At 43.1% G+C, this 18,531-nt stretch overlaps 1 protein-coding gene across 1 annotated transcript in view; it reads right to left on the bottom strand.

Annotated features, from left to right (window-relative positions):
• MID1 (midline 1) overlaps positions 1–18,531 on the bottom strand; it is a 325,882-nt gene that overhangs the window by 254,682 nt on the left and 52,669 nt on the right. The gene's annotated exons all lie outside the window — the stretch shown is intronic.

Below are 18,531 nucleotides of genomic sequence, written 5' to 3'. Positions count from 1 at the left end.
TAGTTCTTTCCACTAGGGATGTGCAAACCAGTTCAAATTCAACCCCTGGGTGCCTACCACCCACCCCACTTTTGTGCCCCTAGGTGCTCCACAATAGGGAATAATGGGCTGGTTTGGGTCCCATTATACCCTATGAAAAAAATAATTAAAAATATTTCAAATATTCATAAAAAGTCATAGGACTGTCGGATTGCTTTGGGGTTTGGGTGGCTGTTGGCACCCATGAGTACTCCACAATGGGGAATAATGGGCTGGTTCGAGTCCCATTATACCCTATGAGAAATTTTTTCCCCAAGAATTCATAAAAAATCGTACGAGTGTATGATTGCTTTGGGGTTTGGGTGGTAGGTACCCATGGGTGCCAGCTACTACCCACCCACTTTTGGAGGTTCAAACTGGTTCAAAGCAGTTCAAATTCAAACTGAACCAGGGGGTCCGAGCAAAACCAAAACCAAACCTCCCCCTCCTGGTTCGAACCTGGTTCAAATTTGAACCGAACCGGGTAAACTGGTTTTGTGCACATCCCTACTTTCCACTAGTCTTATACCTATGAAACTGTTTCATATTCAGTAGCACTGAACTAAAGTGTTCTTCATAATTTTGCTGCTCAGTATATTATAGTATTCTATTCAGTATTCTCACAGTATTCTGTGATTTTAGTTTTGTGAACAGATGTAAAATATGGACTTCAGAATTAAAAATTATATTCAAAGGGCATTAGTGTCATGTTAACATAAATAGTAGATGTGAAAGCTTATTGTTCAGGACTTCTTGGCCTCTCCTTTAAACCTAAACATACTCTCTCTGTCTCCCCAGTATACTCTCAGATCAGCTTGGCTCTCCCACTATCTCTGCTCTGCTCCCAATTACAGCAAGCAAGGCCCTACAATCATAAAAACAGTCCTGCTGGATCTAGCCCAATCAGCTGCTGGGTCCTAGAGAGAAAGGATTGTGAATCTCCTCTCTCACTCAATTGATCATGCTCAATTACAGTCTTTTTTTTGATTAATTATCCTTATGAGAGATGAAACCCTACTGGTCAAACTTTGATATGGGATGTTGTGCTCCTGTTCCCCCCCACCATGTGTCTAGGACCTATGAATGGGGCCCTCTGCTGTATACATTCTTTTCCTGGGCTGATTTTTGAGGTTGTTTTATGCTGCCATTGTAGTGTTTTGTTTCAACTGTTTTTATTGGTTTTATTGTACTCTAATTTGGGTTGAGAGTTGATGAGAGACACCTTGAGGATAAGGCAAATAATGACCTATTCATCCAAATATAAATAATGCCAATTTTACCTGTTATCATATTCTTCCCTAAAGGTCACCCTGAGAAAATAGCATCAAGTGTAAGGCACAGATCATCTGCATGGAACTACTGAAAATAACCAGTGCCGAAGGCCTGGTAAAACTGTGAAGTGTGACTCGAAGAATTTCTGCCATTCTCAAGAAAGCCATGGAAAATGCTGGGGGAAATGCCATGTATGCAAATGGTCTCAAATGTAACTGTGGAAAATTCAAAGCAACTTCTGCCTCTTTAATCCTCAGGTAGCTGTTTCAAATGAGCAGGAACACTCATTTTTCATATAGGTGAAGTATATGAAGTTATAAGCATGGAGAAAACTAACACCATGGAAAGTCTTTGACAATGAAACTGAAATTTAAATACATGTAAAATCCTGTGATATTTTTGGGACCTAGTTTCCCTGTAATTGTGATATTTTTGGGACCTAGTTTCCCTGTAACTGTCAGACTTGCTTCTCCACCAACTGGTGCATCATTCTACAGCTGACATGAATTCTGGAATAAGAGCCCTCATATGGGACTCGCATTTGGATATAACTCCACAATTGAAACATTTCCATGCAGCGGTCATAGCCAATCCCCCAGCTATACAGTTTCAAGAGCTACAGCTTTAAACATGGTTATAAACTCAAGAAAAATAATAGTTTGGGAAAACAGATAGACAGGCATACACCCTTGAATGAGTGAGTGTTAGATAAATGGTTTGTTTTTGAGTGTGTGAGTGAGAAATGAATTTTATTTAAAGACCACTGGATAAGATTCGTGCGCCAATACAATGCACACCAAGAGACATGAGAATATAATTTTCTGGGGGTTTCTTTTAACCAAACTCTTCAGCACAAAATAGTATCTTATTCATACTTAAGCTAGGAATGTGGTAGGAGGATTACTTTCTTTGGCTCTATATCTTCTTCTCTGGCTTTTGGATAAGAGCAATGTGTGTGTGAGAGAAACCTGACTTTAGTGGATATCTCTCTCCTTATTCCTTGTGCAACTTTTAAAAACGCTGTCGTATAAGTCCAAATTGTCTAATTGATTATAGTTGTAAGTATGGATTTAGTTTACAAGACCACATCTTGCTATAGGTCTCATCATAATTGCTACTCATTGTTGAGATTCCTCTTCATATGGTACTCAATATATAATAGAAGCAAAAGGACCATTTAAAGACTTGGAAGCGGGGGATTGAATATCCATTGGGAACATCCTTTCCCCTCATTTGGAAGGTAATGCTTGCCAATCTTGATGTGACACCTTCCATCTGTGAGTCTAGAGCAATTACCACCAATGCCTACCCCAGGCTCTCTTAAGGAAACATACATGGATTATTATTACCTGAATACCAGATTTTCTTCCTTATATAAATCTACTTATGGCAATTTTTATATGCAGTGTAATGCCTGATTATGGGGTGGACAAGCTCAGCAGTGTGGCCCAGAGCACCTACCTGAAGAAGGCGCCAAGCTAAGCTTGTACAAGCCACACAACTTGGTCTTCACTAATAGACTAGCCATAGTGGGGCTTGGGGAGAGCACTGAAGGCACTTCTAGCTCAGGACACTGTTTATCCTAGGGCCAGCCCTGGGTGGCTGACATCCAAACAAGTGTTGTGCTAGTGCAAAAGAGAAGATGTGCACACATCATAAGTTTGTGGAGTTGCATGGAATTGTGGTTTCCCACAATATTGTTCCACCACTAGTGGAAGATCTTTTTGACACATACCAGTTTATGCTACAATGTGTCGACATCTACCACTAGTTCAAAAACTGGTCTAGAACAGACAGTCTTTTCTTTGTGCAATATTCTTGCACTACGTCCTTATGCTAGTGCAACAATAAGTGGATGCAGAGCAGTATCTACTAGAGGAAAAACCCATGGCTCCAGTCTGGGTATTTGAACATGCAGTGCTAACAAAAAACCTAAAATGGTTATTGGGTGGGGTATCTGACGGAGCTTGATAATCTACTGTGGGTATTGTGTTGTGCCTGAATTCAATATCCTTAGTAGTGACTGTACCAATTATCTGCTTATTGGTATACTAAATTCTAGTGCTGAAATCCCTCTGTCTTCTTCAAGCAATGTCCCACCCAGGCCCATAGGGAGGCCAGCAGTGGCCCATGTTCGCTTGACACTGCGGCTCCCCCTGCCCTGCCCATGTATCTGACTTCAGATGCAGGTGGTGGTGCAGGAGCACGAGGTGCAGCCCTTGAGGGGCGCAGTCTGGATTCTTTGGATCCATTCGCGCAATGGTGGCGCTGCCCCTGGTCCCACTTCTCTTTTTATGTGTTGACTTCTTTGAAAAGTGGAACAAACAAACAAACAAAAGAAAGCAAACACACATTATGAAGTGAGGAGAGGTTGCTACCCTCATTCTACATGTGTGCTCAGCTCTTCCCCAATTCCCAGCCAAAGTCTGTTATCCTGCATTTTTATCTAGCCATAGTTTCTCACCTCATTTGGAAGGTGAAAAGGCAGCTTACAACACTTTATCAAGTCAAGGGTCCAAAAAATTGTTTGAATGATGCCATTCACATACAAGCTAGAGAGAAGTCACTGTATTTAGTTTTATAAAAGCTAGCATCCGGTTTGGGTGGCCTGGATCTGGGTTACATTTTCTGTGAATCTCCAGGGAAGGGATAAATGGTTCAAGTTTACATATATCTTTAATGCCACACAAAACTATCCCAGATGGTAAAATAGACTATGCTCTCAGCAGTTGTTTTACTTTTGGAATATATTACTGATATTATTTTGGATTTTTTGTTTTGCTCTGCAGAAAGTGTAGACATACAATGAAAACATATTTTTAAAAGTCATCTGAGACTGGCCCAGAAACTCTACCCATTGTTTATTGATTCCCTTAATCCAATTATTTTTGTGATGCTTTAATATATATGAAAGAGCAACAAAAAGCTTAGTAAAAATAATTTAATTTTGCTTTTTTTAAAATTTCCTGAATAAAATCTTGGTCTTTTGCTTCTAACTTTAGATAAGTCAGAATTTGATCCTGTCTAATTTTATTTAATATTACCATTATAAATCACTTTTAAAGGGGGTCTCTTTCACTTTCATCTCCCATTGAAGTAAATAAAAATTGTAATATTTAGCTAAATCTGCAGCAAGTGGCAATGATAACTTGCCAATTTTGACCTGCCAAATTGCATGCATTGAAAATGTAGCAGGGACAGCAACACAGATATGAATCAAAATCCATGTTAGTACTACCAAGAATGGGCCAGCACCAGATATTTGGTGACCACAGGGTATTTATAAAGAAGAAAGAGAAACTGTACCTCAATAAAATAATAGATAGCAAAAAATAATTAGAAAATGCTTGCCTGTCCCAAAGAAACTCAGAATCGAAAAAGAAGCACTGGCTGCCGATAGGTTTCCAGGCAAAATACAAGGTGCTGGATATTACCTATACAGCCCTAAACAGCATAGGCCCTGGGTTTTTAAGAGAACATCTTCTTCACTATGAGCCCCATTGCCCATTGAGATTTTCTGGAGAGGTTCATCTATGGTTGCCACTGACACGTCTGGTGGCTACTCAGGGATGGGCCTTCTTCGTTGTTGCCCCTGGGCTTTGCAATGCACTCCCTGTTGAGATAAGAGCCTCCCTAACTCTGGCAGCTTTAAAAAAGGCACTGAAGACTTATTTGTTCCCCAGGCTTATAACTGGATTTATAGTTTTAACACTTTTAATGTTGGGTTTTAAATGATTTTAATGTTAATGATTTTAATTGTATACCTGCCCAGGTTTTGGGTGGTATAGAAATATGTCAAATAAATAAATAAATAAATAAATAACACCAGCAGTGAACTGGGAGGGATGTTATGGTAAACAGACACAGTTGCCATTTTCCTGCTGTCTATCTATCTACCTATCTATTTATTTTTTCTATCTATCTGTCTATCTATCTGTCTGTCTACACACACACACACACACACACACACACACACCCTTTGGTTTAAAATGAGAAATAAGGTAATTAATGTTTTACTTGTTCTCCAAAAAGTGTGGAAGACTCAGCTAGAAATCCATCAGATGCATCTATATAAAGTGATTCGAGAATACTGTGGACCTCCTGAATTTCTGTCCAGTTGTTTAGTATGTTGGTGGTGTTTTGAAAAAGTATTGTGTTTTGTATAGAAGTATTGGTCATAAATTAATCAGCTTTATCCCTGCAAGTGGTTGGTGAAACTGAACCTATTGAATACCTGCCTAGATGCATCATTCCCCAGCCTAAAATTTAGCTTAAAAACCAAGACAAAGTGTGAGTGTGTGAAAGCTAATTTGTAAAAGTATTTGCAATTCTTGTCTGTAAATAATGTATATAAGACTGCTTTTACTATTTACATGGCACAGGTCTTAACCATCTTAAGGTCTCGAGCATAAATGAAAATTCTAGGCATGAATAAAAATTCTAATTTTAATTCTTAAACTGAAGGTTTTTTAAATATTTTAATTTCCTTGCTTTTTGAAAAGACATTAAATTATGTAAGTAGCCTTCCAGCAGCAGTAACAGGAGGCATGAAGCTGAGATCTCTTCCTCACTCCTCCATTAGACCTCAAGTCCATTTAATACAAGCCCTGATCTCTGGAAACCCTGGCAAACTACAATTCCAGGGATTTTTGCCCTGGGAAGTGATTGTCAGTAAGGCTTTATGACCAAATGGGAAACTGAAGCGCAGCCATTTCCTTTGTGCCCCACTTTGCTATTGCTGAAAGGTGAATTTTGAGGTGAAGAATAGATCTCACCTTATTTACAAGCTGAGAATCAAAAGGATTTGGGCAGAGATCACAATAAGCTCAGCATTTCAAAACTGAAGGGGATTTATTTCTAGCCTGCCATTTCTGAATTCTTCTCCATCCTAAGTGCATACTACTATCACATCTGAATGTTCACATCTGTTCCACTGGGCATATGTGAAAGGAATTGAAATGCAATCCAGTCTAGTTAAGGCTTTGTTGGTATTGACTGTTAATACAATACTATCACTTTAAAAAGGAAAGCCTAGTGGAACTCTGGGGAAAGGTGGGGGGAACCCAAACTTGTGGGTTTCCCCCCTCCTAGTTTTCTAACCCAACTAGTTTTCTAGTTGGCCCTAGACAGAGAGCAACCAGGATACAAAAGTGTCTGGTGAGTTGTGAATCAATAAACCTTTATTCCCGCCCCCCGCCCCAATCTCCTTGAATTGTGGTGTAAAATTTTGGCAACCCAGGCAGGAGAGTGAATTTAACAAATGTCACCCCCAAGAGACCATCTTATCTGGTTTTAGAGAACCAGAGGCATAACTTTGGGGAGGCAGGCAGGGCATGTGCCCTGGGCGCCACTTGAGAGGGGGTGCCAAAATGCCCTGGCCCCCCCTCCGCACCCCCACCCACCCCGCAAAAAATTCTACCTTCATCTTTGGTCCCACCACGAGCACTCTTGGCTCTGGGGCGGGCGCCGTGCTGCCTAAAGTACTGCCATTGGCCTCCTGTCCTGGTGGCACTCCCCTTCGTGCTTGCGTGAGATCTCTGTCCGTTCTCGCGTCAGTCACTCACGTGCACTGCTGTGCGCTGGCGGGAGCGTCTACTCTGCTCCTTTCTTTTGAGGGTGAGGCTATGCAGTGTGCCGCGTGGGAGGAGGGAGGAGGAAGATCTCGAGGCAGGACCGGAGTGGGCAGCCTAGTCTGTGTCTGCAATAAAGTGTGCAGCACAAAGGTCTGTGTCTGTTTTTGTTTTTTAAAAATTGTTTTATTTAAATTTATGGGGGGAGGAGGATTGAGGAACGGTTGGGCTAGGCGGGTCTGGGGCACGGGCGTGCGCTGGCTTCTTCTTGGGTCTCCTTCCCTCTCAGCATCAGCGGGGTGTCTCGGGGGTGGGGGTGGGGGTGGGCAGCAACGGGGGTTGACAATGAGAACCTGCCTTTTCCCTGCTCCCCTACCAACAAACAGCTGAGAGGCAGCTGCGGGGAGAGCCCTGTGTTTTAAAACAAACAACGATTTTCTTTAAATTCATGGGGGGGGGGAAGGTTTGAGGAAAACAGTGTGGGGCACGTGTTGGGGGTTGTCTGGGGTGTGGCGGGGCAGTGGGGTGTCACCCCGCAGTTTGAAGAGGGGGCAGCATGGCGGTGTGAGCGACGAGGGAGCCTGCGCTGCTTCCAACACTACAAACAGCTGAGAGGTGGGCGGCTGAAGCCACATGGAGAAACTGCTGCTGCCCGCCCCTGCATTGCCCCTGCCCTCCTGCTGCCCCTGTGCCCCTGCTCCAGGGCACACAGAGAGAGCCTGCCCGCCTGCCCGCCCTTTCCCCAGGCTGCTCCGACCCGACAAACGGCTGAGGGGCGGGCGGCTGCGGCTGGCGTGGTGGCACAGAAAGTCCATCTCTCGGTGCTGCTGGCTGCAGCTGCACTGCCTGCCTGCCGCCGCCTCTCAGCTGTTTGATGGTAGAGTCAGGACAGGAGCAGGGGAAAGGGCAGCAGGCTCGCTCGCTTGTCACTGAGTCATGGGGTGGTGCTGTGGGCAGCAGCAGGAAGGAAGAGGAGGAGCCCACGAGTGAGGCGAGAGAGAGCCTGCCTGCGCTTGTGCAGCTGGCACAAAAAGAGGGGGGGGGGCTGCAGCCGCCAGCCTCTCGGCTGTTTGTCGGGTTGGGAATCACTAATATCATCAAGCCCTTTGCTTATTTCTCATGGATGGAAGTAAAAGTGTTCCCTTAAGTTGGGAAGAAATGTCTGTGCATCTCAGCCCTAGCACTATTTTCTTAAGAGTTCCCAAATCTTGGACCAAAAAGCTTCAAACTGTTCTCCTCTCAAGGCAAGGGAGGGTTGTTGTGGTGGAGAAGCCACAGTGTGAGTGTAAACTGCTCTGTCTCGTCTCCTGTAGTGTGTGTGTCAGTGGGGTATGGGGAAACTCTTGGACTCTCCAGCTATTGGTGAATGCCAGACAGAGCAGGACGCAGAAGAGAGTTTTAGAACTGATTAGGCACTCTCTAGGTTCTCCCTTCTTGGCTCTGCACTGCAATAACTGCTCCCAGAAGTCTTGAGGCACTCTTTGGTGCTTCCCCCTTGCTGTTCTCATTGGCGGGTAAATGGGGTGACCCAGGGGCTTGGGTTTCCAGCGGCAGAAACTGCTTGAAATTGCTACTGGTGTGGAATGTTGCAACCAGGTTGCTATAGGTGACTAACCTTCCCCAGTTTGGCTTTCTGAAATGGCTCCATTGAGTTCCCTCCTTCTCTCTAACTTGCTCTCTCGCTCTCTCTTTCCCATCTCCTCCACTTCCTTCCTTCTCTCTATCTCGCTCTCTCTTTCCCATCTCCTCCACTTCCCTCCTTCTCTCTGTCTCACTCTCTCGCTCTCTCTTTCCCAAGTCTCCTCCACTTCCCTCCTTCTCTCTGTCTCACTCTCTCGCTCTCTCTTTCCCAAGTCTCTTCCACTTCCCTCCTTCTCTCTATCTTGCTCTCTCTTTCCTGTCTCCTTCATTTCCCTCCTTCTCTCTATCTTGCGCCCCACACGCTCACTCTCTTCCCAAGCCTCCTCCTCCATTCCCCTCTTTGAAATGTTAAGTCTTCAACTATAATTAAAGAGCACGAGCATAGATTTATTGTGGTACTGTGAATCTGAATGCACCATTTTCAGGATGAACTCATGAACTGTTGATCTAGCTTCCTATGCAAGAGATAGAGGTGCCATCATCATATAAGTCTGTTTTCCTTCTGGAAAATGACCAAAATACAGTTCTACATTGCTTAGAATTGAAATTCCATTTCTCCATGGAATTTTAGCTGTGACCAGATAAAAACTACCAACAAATGTGATAAGGAAAGTCTAATGTGCTTATTAATCATCTTTATAGCTCCTCATTTTCTGATATATTAGTTCAAACTCCCTTTTGGAGGGGAAATCACTGGTAGGCTAGGTACATTTAATAGAGCTCCTATTGTTGTTCCCAGTTTGCATTAATTAAAAATTGACTGACTGTGATGAGTTTTCAATAAATCAAATAACAGATATTTGGGAAACTGTACAACAATGGCAAGTTTTGAAAAACAGAATGCTTGAAATAGTTCTTTACTTTCTACCCCATGTAGAGATTTATTTGTCAAATTCTCAAAGGATGTATTTGCATTTGCTCACCCTATTGATACCCTTGTTCTTGTATGTGCTGGACCTCCCATTCTGACTCAATCACCTTTTTTATTGGTACTAATTCCCACGTTTGTCATACTAGGAGAGCTTTGTAAAGGCCTGGAAAGGACTCCAAATCTTAATGAGATGCCTATTTATAGTTTGTGCTTGGCAGCCTACAGAAAGAGGGAGGCCTCCAAAGAATGGTTAGAAGTTTTTTATTTATTTATTTATTTATTTTTACATTTATATCCTGCTCTTCCTCCAAGGAACCCAGAGCGGTGTACTACATATTTGAGTTTCTTCTCACAACAACCCTGTGAAGTTGAAGTGATTGGACTTGTAAAGAGACTTTGAAAAAAGCGGTTCACCTTGCCATCTCAAACAGAGGCTGATTGAATGTGTTGCTGAAATTTTCTTTCATTACCAGTCCAAGTTGGTGGATCCTCTAAAGAACAGCAGCTTCCTTGATTCTCTGCTTGTGACTAGTGAATTCATTAGTTCTCCTTAGCCAAATAATCATCAGGTGAACTTTAGAGTGAAGAACGAGTCCGCTCATTCTGAAATTACACTTCAGCGAAGGGCACTCATGGCTAATTTGTATTCAGTGGCCTCGGTGAGTCCTAAGCAACAGATAAGTGATGACACTCCAACACTGAATCCAGATCTTTCTTAATTTTCACAACTTCCTGGCCCCTTCACAATGGAAGTTGCATCTCAGAAACAGAATGGCACTGAGCAGAAAGGGCCAAGGTAATCTCTACTCATGACTGGGAAGTTGTGATATATTTTCCCTTCTAGAAAGTCTTAAGCAGCTGATTTCTTCTTAATGCTAATTTTAGCTCTGTAGAAGATGAGTGGAGATTGTTTAAGACTACAATCCTATGCATACACTTGTATTTTTTGTATTTTTGTATTTTTGTATCTTTGAGCTAATATTATGGTAAAAGACAAGTTTTCAGAAAGATGCATGTCAGATGTTTGGACGGGGGGCGCCATTTCAGTGCTTGCCCTAGGCACCATTTTCCCTAGTTACGCCTCTGTGGAGGACTGAGTGCTACAAGGGAAAATTTCTGAAGACCATAATACAGTAAGAGGGGCCTTGTTAATAACTGCACAGGCAAGAGGCATTATGGCTGGTAATGATTTAGAAAGCCTTCTTACGGAGGTGGAAGGACATTTATATGCAGGAGGAGCCGTTTTTTGAAATGTGAGACTCCTGGAGCATTTCTGTGCCAAATTATTCTAAGATTGCAAGCAAGAGCCATTTTGCTTTACTTAAATTTTAATGCAACATTTGAATAGTGCTGAACAAAGAGAATTAGAAGATGAGGACCTACCCACATAATTGAAAGTGAAAGATCAGATCTAGGATTTCAGAACTGTAACTAAAGAGAAGAGAATACAGAAGCAATATTTTGAGAAAGTAAAACTATTAGAAGATCAGCTCCAGGAAAAACAAGTTATTCTAGCAAGAACTAGTCTGCCTAATTTCCTTTCACTATCTCTACAATTGGACTAAATTTGGTTCAAATGGAAGTCTACAAGTTAGATGTCTTGCACCTCAAATATTCACGTGTCCGCCGTATTGGACTGGGGTGGGTGACATCATTACAAACTACACCATTGAGTTATCCCTGTGTGTCACTCACTATAACTGTACCAAATTTGGTCCAAATGGGTTAGACAGTCCTCAAGTTAGTGCACTTGGACCTCAAAAGTTCACACATCTGCCATCTTGGATCGGGGTGGATGACAACATCACAAACTATGGCATTGAGGTTTCCCTATGTGCCCCCTACAGCTGTAGCAAATTTTGTTCAAAGTTAGGCAGTTCACAAGTTAGCCCACTTGCACCTCAAACATTCACACATCTGCTATCTTGGATTGGGGTAGATAACATCATCACAAAATATGCCATTGAGGTTTCCCTATGTGCTGTAGCATATTTGGTTGAAATTGGTTAGGCGGTTCACAAGTTAGCCCACTTGTGCCTCAAATGTTTATGTGTCCTCCATCTTGAATTGGGGTGGATAATCTCATCACAAACTATGCTGTTGAGGTATCCCCATGTGTCCCTACAGCTGTACCCAATTTGGTTCATATTGGTTCAGGCATTAAGACGTTGATAACGGGAGACAAACACATAGACACATGAAATGCTGGGTGATCTCATAAGCCTGCTGGAAAGTAGGCAAAAAAGGAGGCGTCAGACAGAGGAAACTTTTGGAGGAGAGAAAATCGCTATAGGAATGGAACCAAAACAGAGGAAAGATTTTAAGAAAACTGGGCAGATAGGAAACCCTCTGCAAAAGAACATACTGAGTTTCACCAGCTTAGGCTATCAGACTGAGGGTGAAGTACAGGAAGCAGAGTACAGGAAGAGTACAAAGAGTACAGGAAGCAGAAATCATAGAAGCTGTAATTAAGGCTATTTCCCCTGCACTGAAAAGCTATCTGGAAGAAAAAAGATATCACAGCCGAACTAAACTGACACATTATGAGATCCTACCACCAGGAAAAAGATGCAACAGAGCTATATTTATCTTTGTCAAAACCAGTGCAAGAACCCCAAGGGACACCTCAGCATTTTCTAATCGGACTAATATATATTTTACATTTATATCCCGCTCTTCCTCCAAGCAGCTCAGAGTACATGCTTATTTTTATCCTCACAACAACCCTGTGAGGTAGGTTAGGCTGAGAGATACATGACTGGCCCAGAGTCACCCAGTGAGTTTCATGGTTGAATGGGGATTCGAACTTGGATCTTTCTGGTCCTAGTCCAACACTCTAACCACTAGACTACAATGGCTCTAATGGATTTGAGACAAAAAATTATGTTTGCCTCATAGGAAGCAGGCTCTAGTTTAAAGTATGACCCTGCCCTTGCACAAAATATGTCACTCCACTCCTTCCTAACAAGACTTAAAAGTGATAATATCCGGATCTTGATGCAACTTCATTTAAAGGTCAGCCAGATCAATGATGACCTTTTATTTGAAAACCTGGACATGGTTGCCAGTAAAGAACAAGAAAAGTACTAGAAATGGGGAAATGGGGCCCATGATAAGATTGGAAAAAGTCTAACTGTACAACACCAACATTTAGAATGTGAGGCTGAGGGAAATGCGGTTACCACCTAAGCAAAAGATCAGTTCCTTGATGAATGAGATAAAGTAACTGAAGCCAGCCTTAAAAACATTAGAGAGGTTAAAGCTGAAGTCAACTTTTTAAAGCAAGCTGTTCAGAGTGTAAACCAACATGCAAATTATGGGAATATATATACATGCAAACTATGGGGATATAAAATACATTAATAGCCGTATCAAATATTAATAACAGTATCAAAGAAGGGGTTGCAGAACCCGCCAACAGACTAAGCAAGGGAACACATGCAATCATTGTTTTCAATGTGGAAGTGAAGAAAACTACCATTCAGGGTGTTGTGTCAGGAGATTACCTCAGAAAAATACTTGGGCGAGAAACAGCAGAAGGTCACTCCAAAGGGACCAGGAGTGCCACCCAGTCAGTATGGTCCCAGAATAAAAACAAGCACATGGCCAGGATAGCTGGATGTGGTGGGAGCCTCTTATGCCTTTTATCTCACCTCTAAGCAGGAAGTCAGAAAGGTCTACTTTGTGGGCAAGAAATTTATTATTTAGTGATTCTTCAACCAAGTCAAGACCACAGATTTGTAGGGGCACAAGTGTCCATGGTGTCTAGCCAGTGGGCAAAGGACAATATTCCAGGAATACCTCTGAGTAAGCTTGGAGAGCTGCTAGAAATATTTATTTATTTATTTATTTATTTATTAGATTTATATACTGCCCTTCCAAAATGGCTCAGGGCGGTTCACAACATGATAAAAACAATTAAAACAAATTAACAATTAAAATCAAACTATTAAAACACAATAAAACCAATAAAACAGCTAAAAGCCCTGAAAACCAGGGCAACAGTTTAAAACAGTTTAAAACAATTAATCATTTAAAACTCTGGAAGTCCAGGCCAAATAAGTACATTTTAAGGGTTCTCTTGAAGGACAGCAATGATTTCAAATTACGAATTTCTGCTGGGAGTGCATTCCACAGCCCAGGAGCAGCTACAGAGAAGGCCCACCTCTGCGTCGCCACCAGACGAACTGGTGGCAACTGGAGATGGACCTCCTCAGATGACCATAATGTGCCGTGGGGATCATGTAAAAGAAAGCGCTCTCTTAGATAACTCGGACCTAAGCCATTCAGGGCTTTAAAGGTAATAACCAGCACTTTGTATTTGGCCAGAAACATATCGGCAGCCAGTGTAGCTATTTCAAAACAGGCATAATATGGTTTCTCCAGGTTGCCCCAGAGACCAATCTGGCTGCTGCATTCTGAACTAACTGAAGTTTCCGGGCTACGTACAAAGCCAGCCCCACGTAGAGTGCATTGCAGTAGTCAAGCCAGGAGGTTACCAGCTGATGCACCACTGTTTTGAGGTCATCCCCTCCGAGGAATGGGCGCAGATGTCGAATCAGCCAAAGCTGATAGAAAACACTCCTGGCCATGGCCTCCAACTGAGATACCAGGGTACCAACTGAGATACTCCCAAGCTGCACACCTGCTCCTTCTGGGTGAGGGTAACCCCATCCAGCACAGGGAGATCTAACTCATCCCTCATATTCTGAGCCCCCACAATAAGCACCTCCGTCTTGTTGGGATTCAGCTTCAATTTGCTATCCCTCGTCCAGCCCATGAGGGCCTGTAGGCAGGCATTTAGAGAATGGGTGCCATTTCCTGAAGATGAAAAGGAGAAGTAGATTTGGGTGTCATCAGCATACTGATAACACCCAGCACCAAATCTCCTGATGAACTCACCCAGCGGTTTCATGTAGATATTAAAAACCATTGGTGACAGAATGGAGCCCTGGGGGACTCCATATAACAGCTCCCGTTTTGAGGAGCAACTGTCACCAAGCTCTACCATCTGGAATATACCTGAGAGATAGGAGCGGAACCACTGCAAAGATCCAGAGAAGGCTTCCTTAGGAGTGGTCTAATCAACCCATCCTTCAAACAAGGGGGCACCTACCCTCCCTCAGTGATGCGTTTATGATATTAACTAGGCCATCTCCAACAATCTCCCTGCTAGATAGAAGCAGCCAAGTCGGGCAAGGATCCAGAGAACAGGTGGTAGGCCTCACTGCCCCAAGCAGCTTGTCCACATCCTCAGGAGCCACAGATTGAAACAGACCCAATCTAATACTGCAAGAGGGATTGCTGGCACCTCCTCCACAGTCGGCCCAAATACAGGAGATCTTGTTTGCGAAAAACCTATTAAAGGCATCACAGCAGAACGACCCCAGGGACTGATTTGAAGTAGAAGGAGCAGAAATCAAACTCCTCACAACCTGGGATAGCTCTGCTGAGCACGAACCTGCAGCCGCAATGAGCGCAGACCAGTGAACTAGAACTGAAAGCTGCCAATGGGACTACAAACATTATAGTAGCTGCTGAAACTAGAAAGCATCTACATCCAAGTTCATCAGCAGAATGAAGCATGCATTCCGACATGCTGGCAATGGAAAAGTGGAAACCTTAGTAAAGATTATTAGAGGCAACAATTCTGGTTGATTATGGCCCTTAAGATAGGGAAAAGGAATGTATACTAAAGGACAATATAAATACTAAAGGAAAATATTAAAGGACAATATAAATGAAACTAGCTGAACCCGCACAGAGCATCTGTGAGGCAGTACCCTCCCCCCACCTTCTGCCTACCTCCCCTGCCCCCTTCTGCCCCAGTCTCCTCTCCTCCTCCCCCTTCTGCCCCAGTCTCCTCTCCCCCCTTCGACCCCAGTCTCCTCTTCCCCACCTTCTGCCCCAGTCTCCACTCCCCCACCTTCTGCCCCAGTCTCCTCACCCCCTGCCCCCTTCTGCCCCAGTCTCCTCACCCCCTGCCCCCTTCTGCCCCAGTCTCCTCACCCCCTGCCCCCTTCTGCCCCAGTCTCCTCACCCCCTGCCCCCTTCTGCCCCAGTCTCCTCACCCCCTGCCCCCTTCTGCTCCAGTCTCCTCTCCCCCTGCCCCCTTCTGCCCCAATCTCCTCTCCCCCTGCCCCCTTCTGCCCCAATCTCCTCTCCCCCCTGCCACTGGTCTTGTGGTCGCAAGCATGACTTGTCCCCTTAGCTAAGCAGGGTCTGTCCTGGTTGCATATGAATGGGAGACTACATGTGTGAGCACTGTAAGATATTCCCTTCAGGGGATGAAACCACTTTGGGAAGAGCAGAAGGTTTCAAGTTCCCTTCCTGGCTTCTCCAAGATAGGGCTGAGAGAGATTCCTGCCTGCAGCCTTGGAGAAGCTGCTGCCAGTCTATGAAGACAATACTGAGCTAGATGGACCAACGATCAGCTTCCTATGGCAGCTTCCTATGTTCCCCTTCTGCCCCAGTCTCCTCTCCCCCCACCCCCTTCTGCCCAAGTCTCCTCGCCCCCCTGCCCCCTTCTGCCCCAGTCTCATTGTCCCCCCTACCTTCTGGCCCATTCTCTTCTGCTTTCTTGCCGCCTCCATTATTCTTCTTCTGCCTGCCCATTCAGCTGCCATTATTTCTCACCCACCCGCTTGCCCGCCATTATTTCTCGCTTTCCTCCTTTTTCCGTTTCCCCTTATTTCCTCTACTTTTCTCCTCTCTCCATTTCCCCTTATTTCCTCTCCCCACCAACCGTCTACTGCCTTTCCTCTCCCCTTTCTCTGCCACCACCAATGGCCTGCTGCCTTTCTCTCTGCCTTTCTCATGGCTTCTGTCCCTCTCATTGGCTGGGACGCTGGCTGGAATGCTCTCGGGCACGCATCCCCACATCCCCATGCATTGGCTAAGTGAATTAAGTATATAGACGTTGGGCCCATGTACAGCCTCAACAGGAAAGTCTCACTACTATATTTGAACCAGACCCAACTGCATTGTGGCCTGAGGAAACATTGGTCCGAATAGCAAGTGGAGCACGCTGCCAAGTAAACATCCCAGTTAGTAACACCACAAAACACTCTTAAGAGGACAAACACCACTGGAGGTTTTGCTTTGGTTTTTCTCATAATGTTCTTGGATTGTAGTGTAACATACATTCCTCATGAATGTACAACACACGGCATATATATGTGGTCAATTAAATGTGTGACACCACCTCTAGAAAGATGCAGAACATCACTTCTTACATGATGTATGAGGTGGCTACTAATGAGGGAACAGACTTTGGCATTTGGGAGGATTTCTCTCCCTGAGAGTGTATCTAAGCAATAGGTTCATTCTTTATCAGTTTTTGCACAGAAATCAAGTGCGAGAAGCATTTTTATGTATAACAAATAAAAGTATCCACTGACCCAGCAGTTTGACCCAGGCATAAACCACCTCATGCAAAAAAATTAGTTTGATCTACTGTCGTTTAGCAAATCCTGTTTATGTGTGGGTGGATGAGAGATCAGGTTAGCCTGAGGCGCCTGTGTGGGCAGGGAAGGAAGTGGAGAAATCCTCTCCCTTAGAAACCCCACCGTCACAGATTAGATGAAATGAAATAATACTTCTCTTCCCTAAACAGGCTATATACAAGCACACCTGTAGTTTAGACTATTTTTATGCATTAGATGGAACTCTTTTAAGCAAGGAAAAACATTTTGGATGGAAAGATGCTACAGGAAGTATTTGTTCTATATCAACATGTGGATTTACATTTTTATAATCATCTAATGTTTATTTTATTTAAGAGTCCTGCATTTTTCTTAGATTCTTGAACTCTATACTCCTTTAGCTCTAAATAGTTTACAAAGCAATTGCCAGCTCTGCTTTGATTCATTTACCAGTACTTGCTATCGCTTTAGAAATCAATACAAATTCATGGGTCAACAGCTAACTATGTGGCTAGTTTTCACCAAACCATTCATTCATTACTACAAACACAAAAGGGAACTAAGAGCAGAAATTGTGTTTACTTTCTTTTGGTGTCTTGGAACATTTTCCTAGACTAGGAAGACTCCCACAGTGATGTGGAAGGCATGCATAGCTTTTCAAGGTGCACTGAAAATCTCAGTGAACTGTAATTCTCATCGCATTCCAGGTTTCCCTCAGACACAAATACAGAAGCATTTCAGTTTTTTAATAGTTATCTGTCCTGAGATACCAGTCCTTTAATTTGCTTCAACTTTATTTATAAGCTTACTATGGTTAAACCTGATGATAAAGTATTTTTAAAGATAGACCTTTATAACTTCATCCTTGGCTGTTGACATCAATGGCAGCTTCCCTTCTGGTGCAAACAGCAGACTTGGAGAAGGAAAATTTTCAGAAGAAAGAAAGAAAGAAAGAAAGAAAGAAAGAAAGAATATAGTTTTTTTTGTTAACTTGTATTTAGACTCTCCAAACACCAGTTGGAGTTGGTAGATTTGGATCCTTGTAACAAATTAATTGCAAGTGAACAATGATAGTGATCAAAAACACCCTGAAAGACTCTGTCCAATTACACATCTGAATGATATAAATTTGTGTTTCTATTTTTATATAGTCATGATTTGGTTTGGGATAGGAGTTCGTCTTTACTAAATACAGATGTGTTGTAAATATATTGCAATCTTTTTCTGTACTGCTTGCTGTTCATGGTTTTTTGGGGGAAGGGGAACTCATAATTCTTTCAGTGTTTTTCTGCAGTGGGGTCAATGAAAATAAAGCATCATATTTGGATTAAAAAACAGACTGGTTTTATCCACACTGGATAAAAACCAATCTGGGCTTAAATGATTTCAATACAATGGAAAATTTAGTAGATATTTTCAAAGTGTTTGAATCTGAATTCAAATGACTACAGATTTTTAAAGCTTCATTTGATTTATCACTGCTACTTGGCATCTGCCTTGCCACAATATATCATCTCAGTGAGTTTCGCACAAACCCTTATTCCTGTTATAGCAGATTTAAGATTTATGCTAAAAGTCATTAGAAGCACCCCCACAGAATGTGTTTTTGCTCTTCCTAGATAACCAGTGACACTATAGTACCAGTGGAAATCAAGAACAGTTAAAAGAGAAGCAGTATTTGCATAAATCAGATCAGATACAGCTTGTCAAATGCTTAAATGCAGCACATTTGCTA

Source organism: Hemicordylus capensis, chromosome 3 (assembly GCF_027244095.1).
Source record: "Hemicordylus capensis ecotype Gifberg chromosome 3, rHemCap1.1.pri, whole genome shotgun sequence".
In the NCBI taxonomy this organism is placed as follows: Eukaryota; Metazoa; Chordata; class Lepidosauria; order Squamata; family Cordylidae; genus Hemicordylus; species Hemicordylus capensis.
Note: the sequence above shows the minus strand (reverse complement) of the source record. Positions and strands in the feature narration are given on the sequence as shown.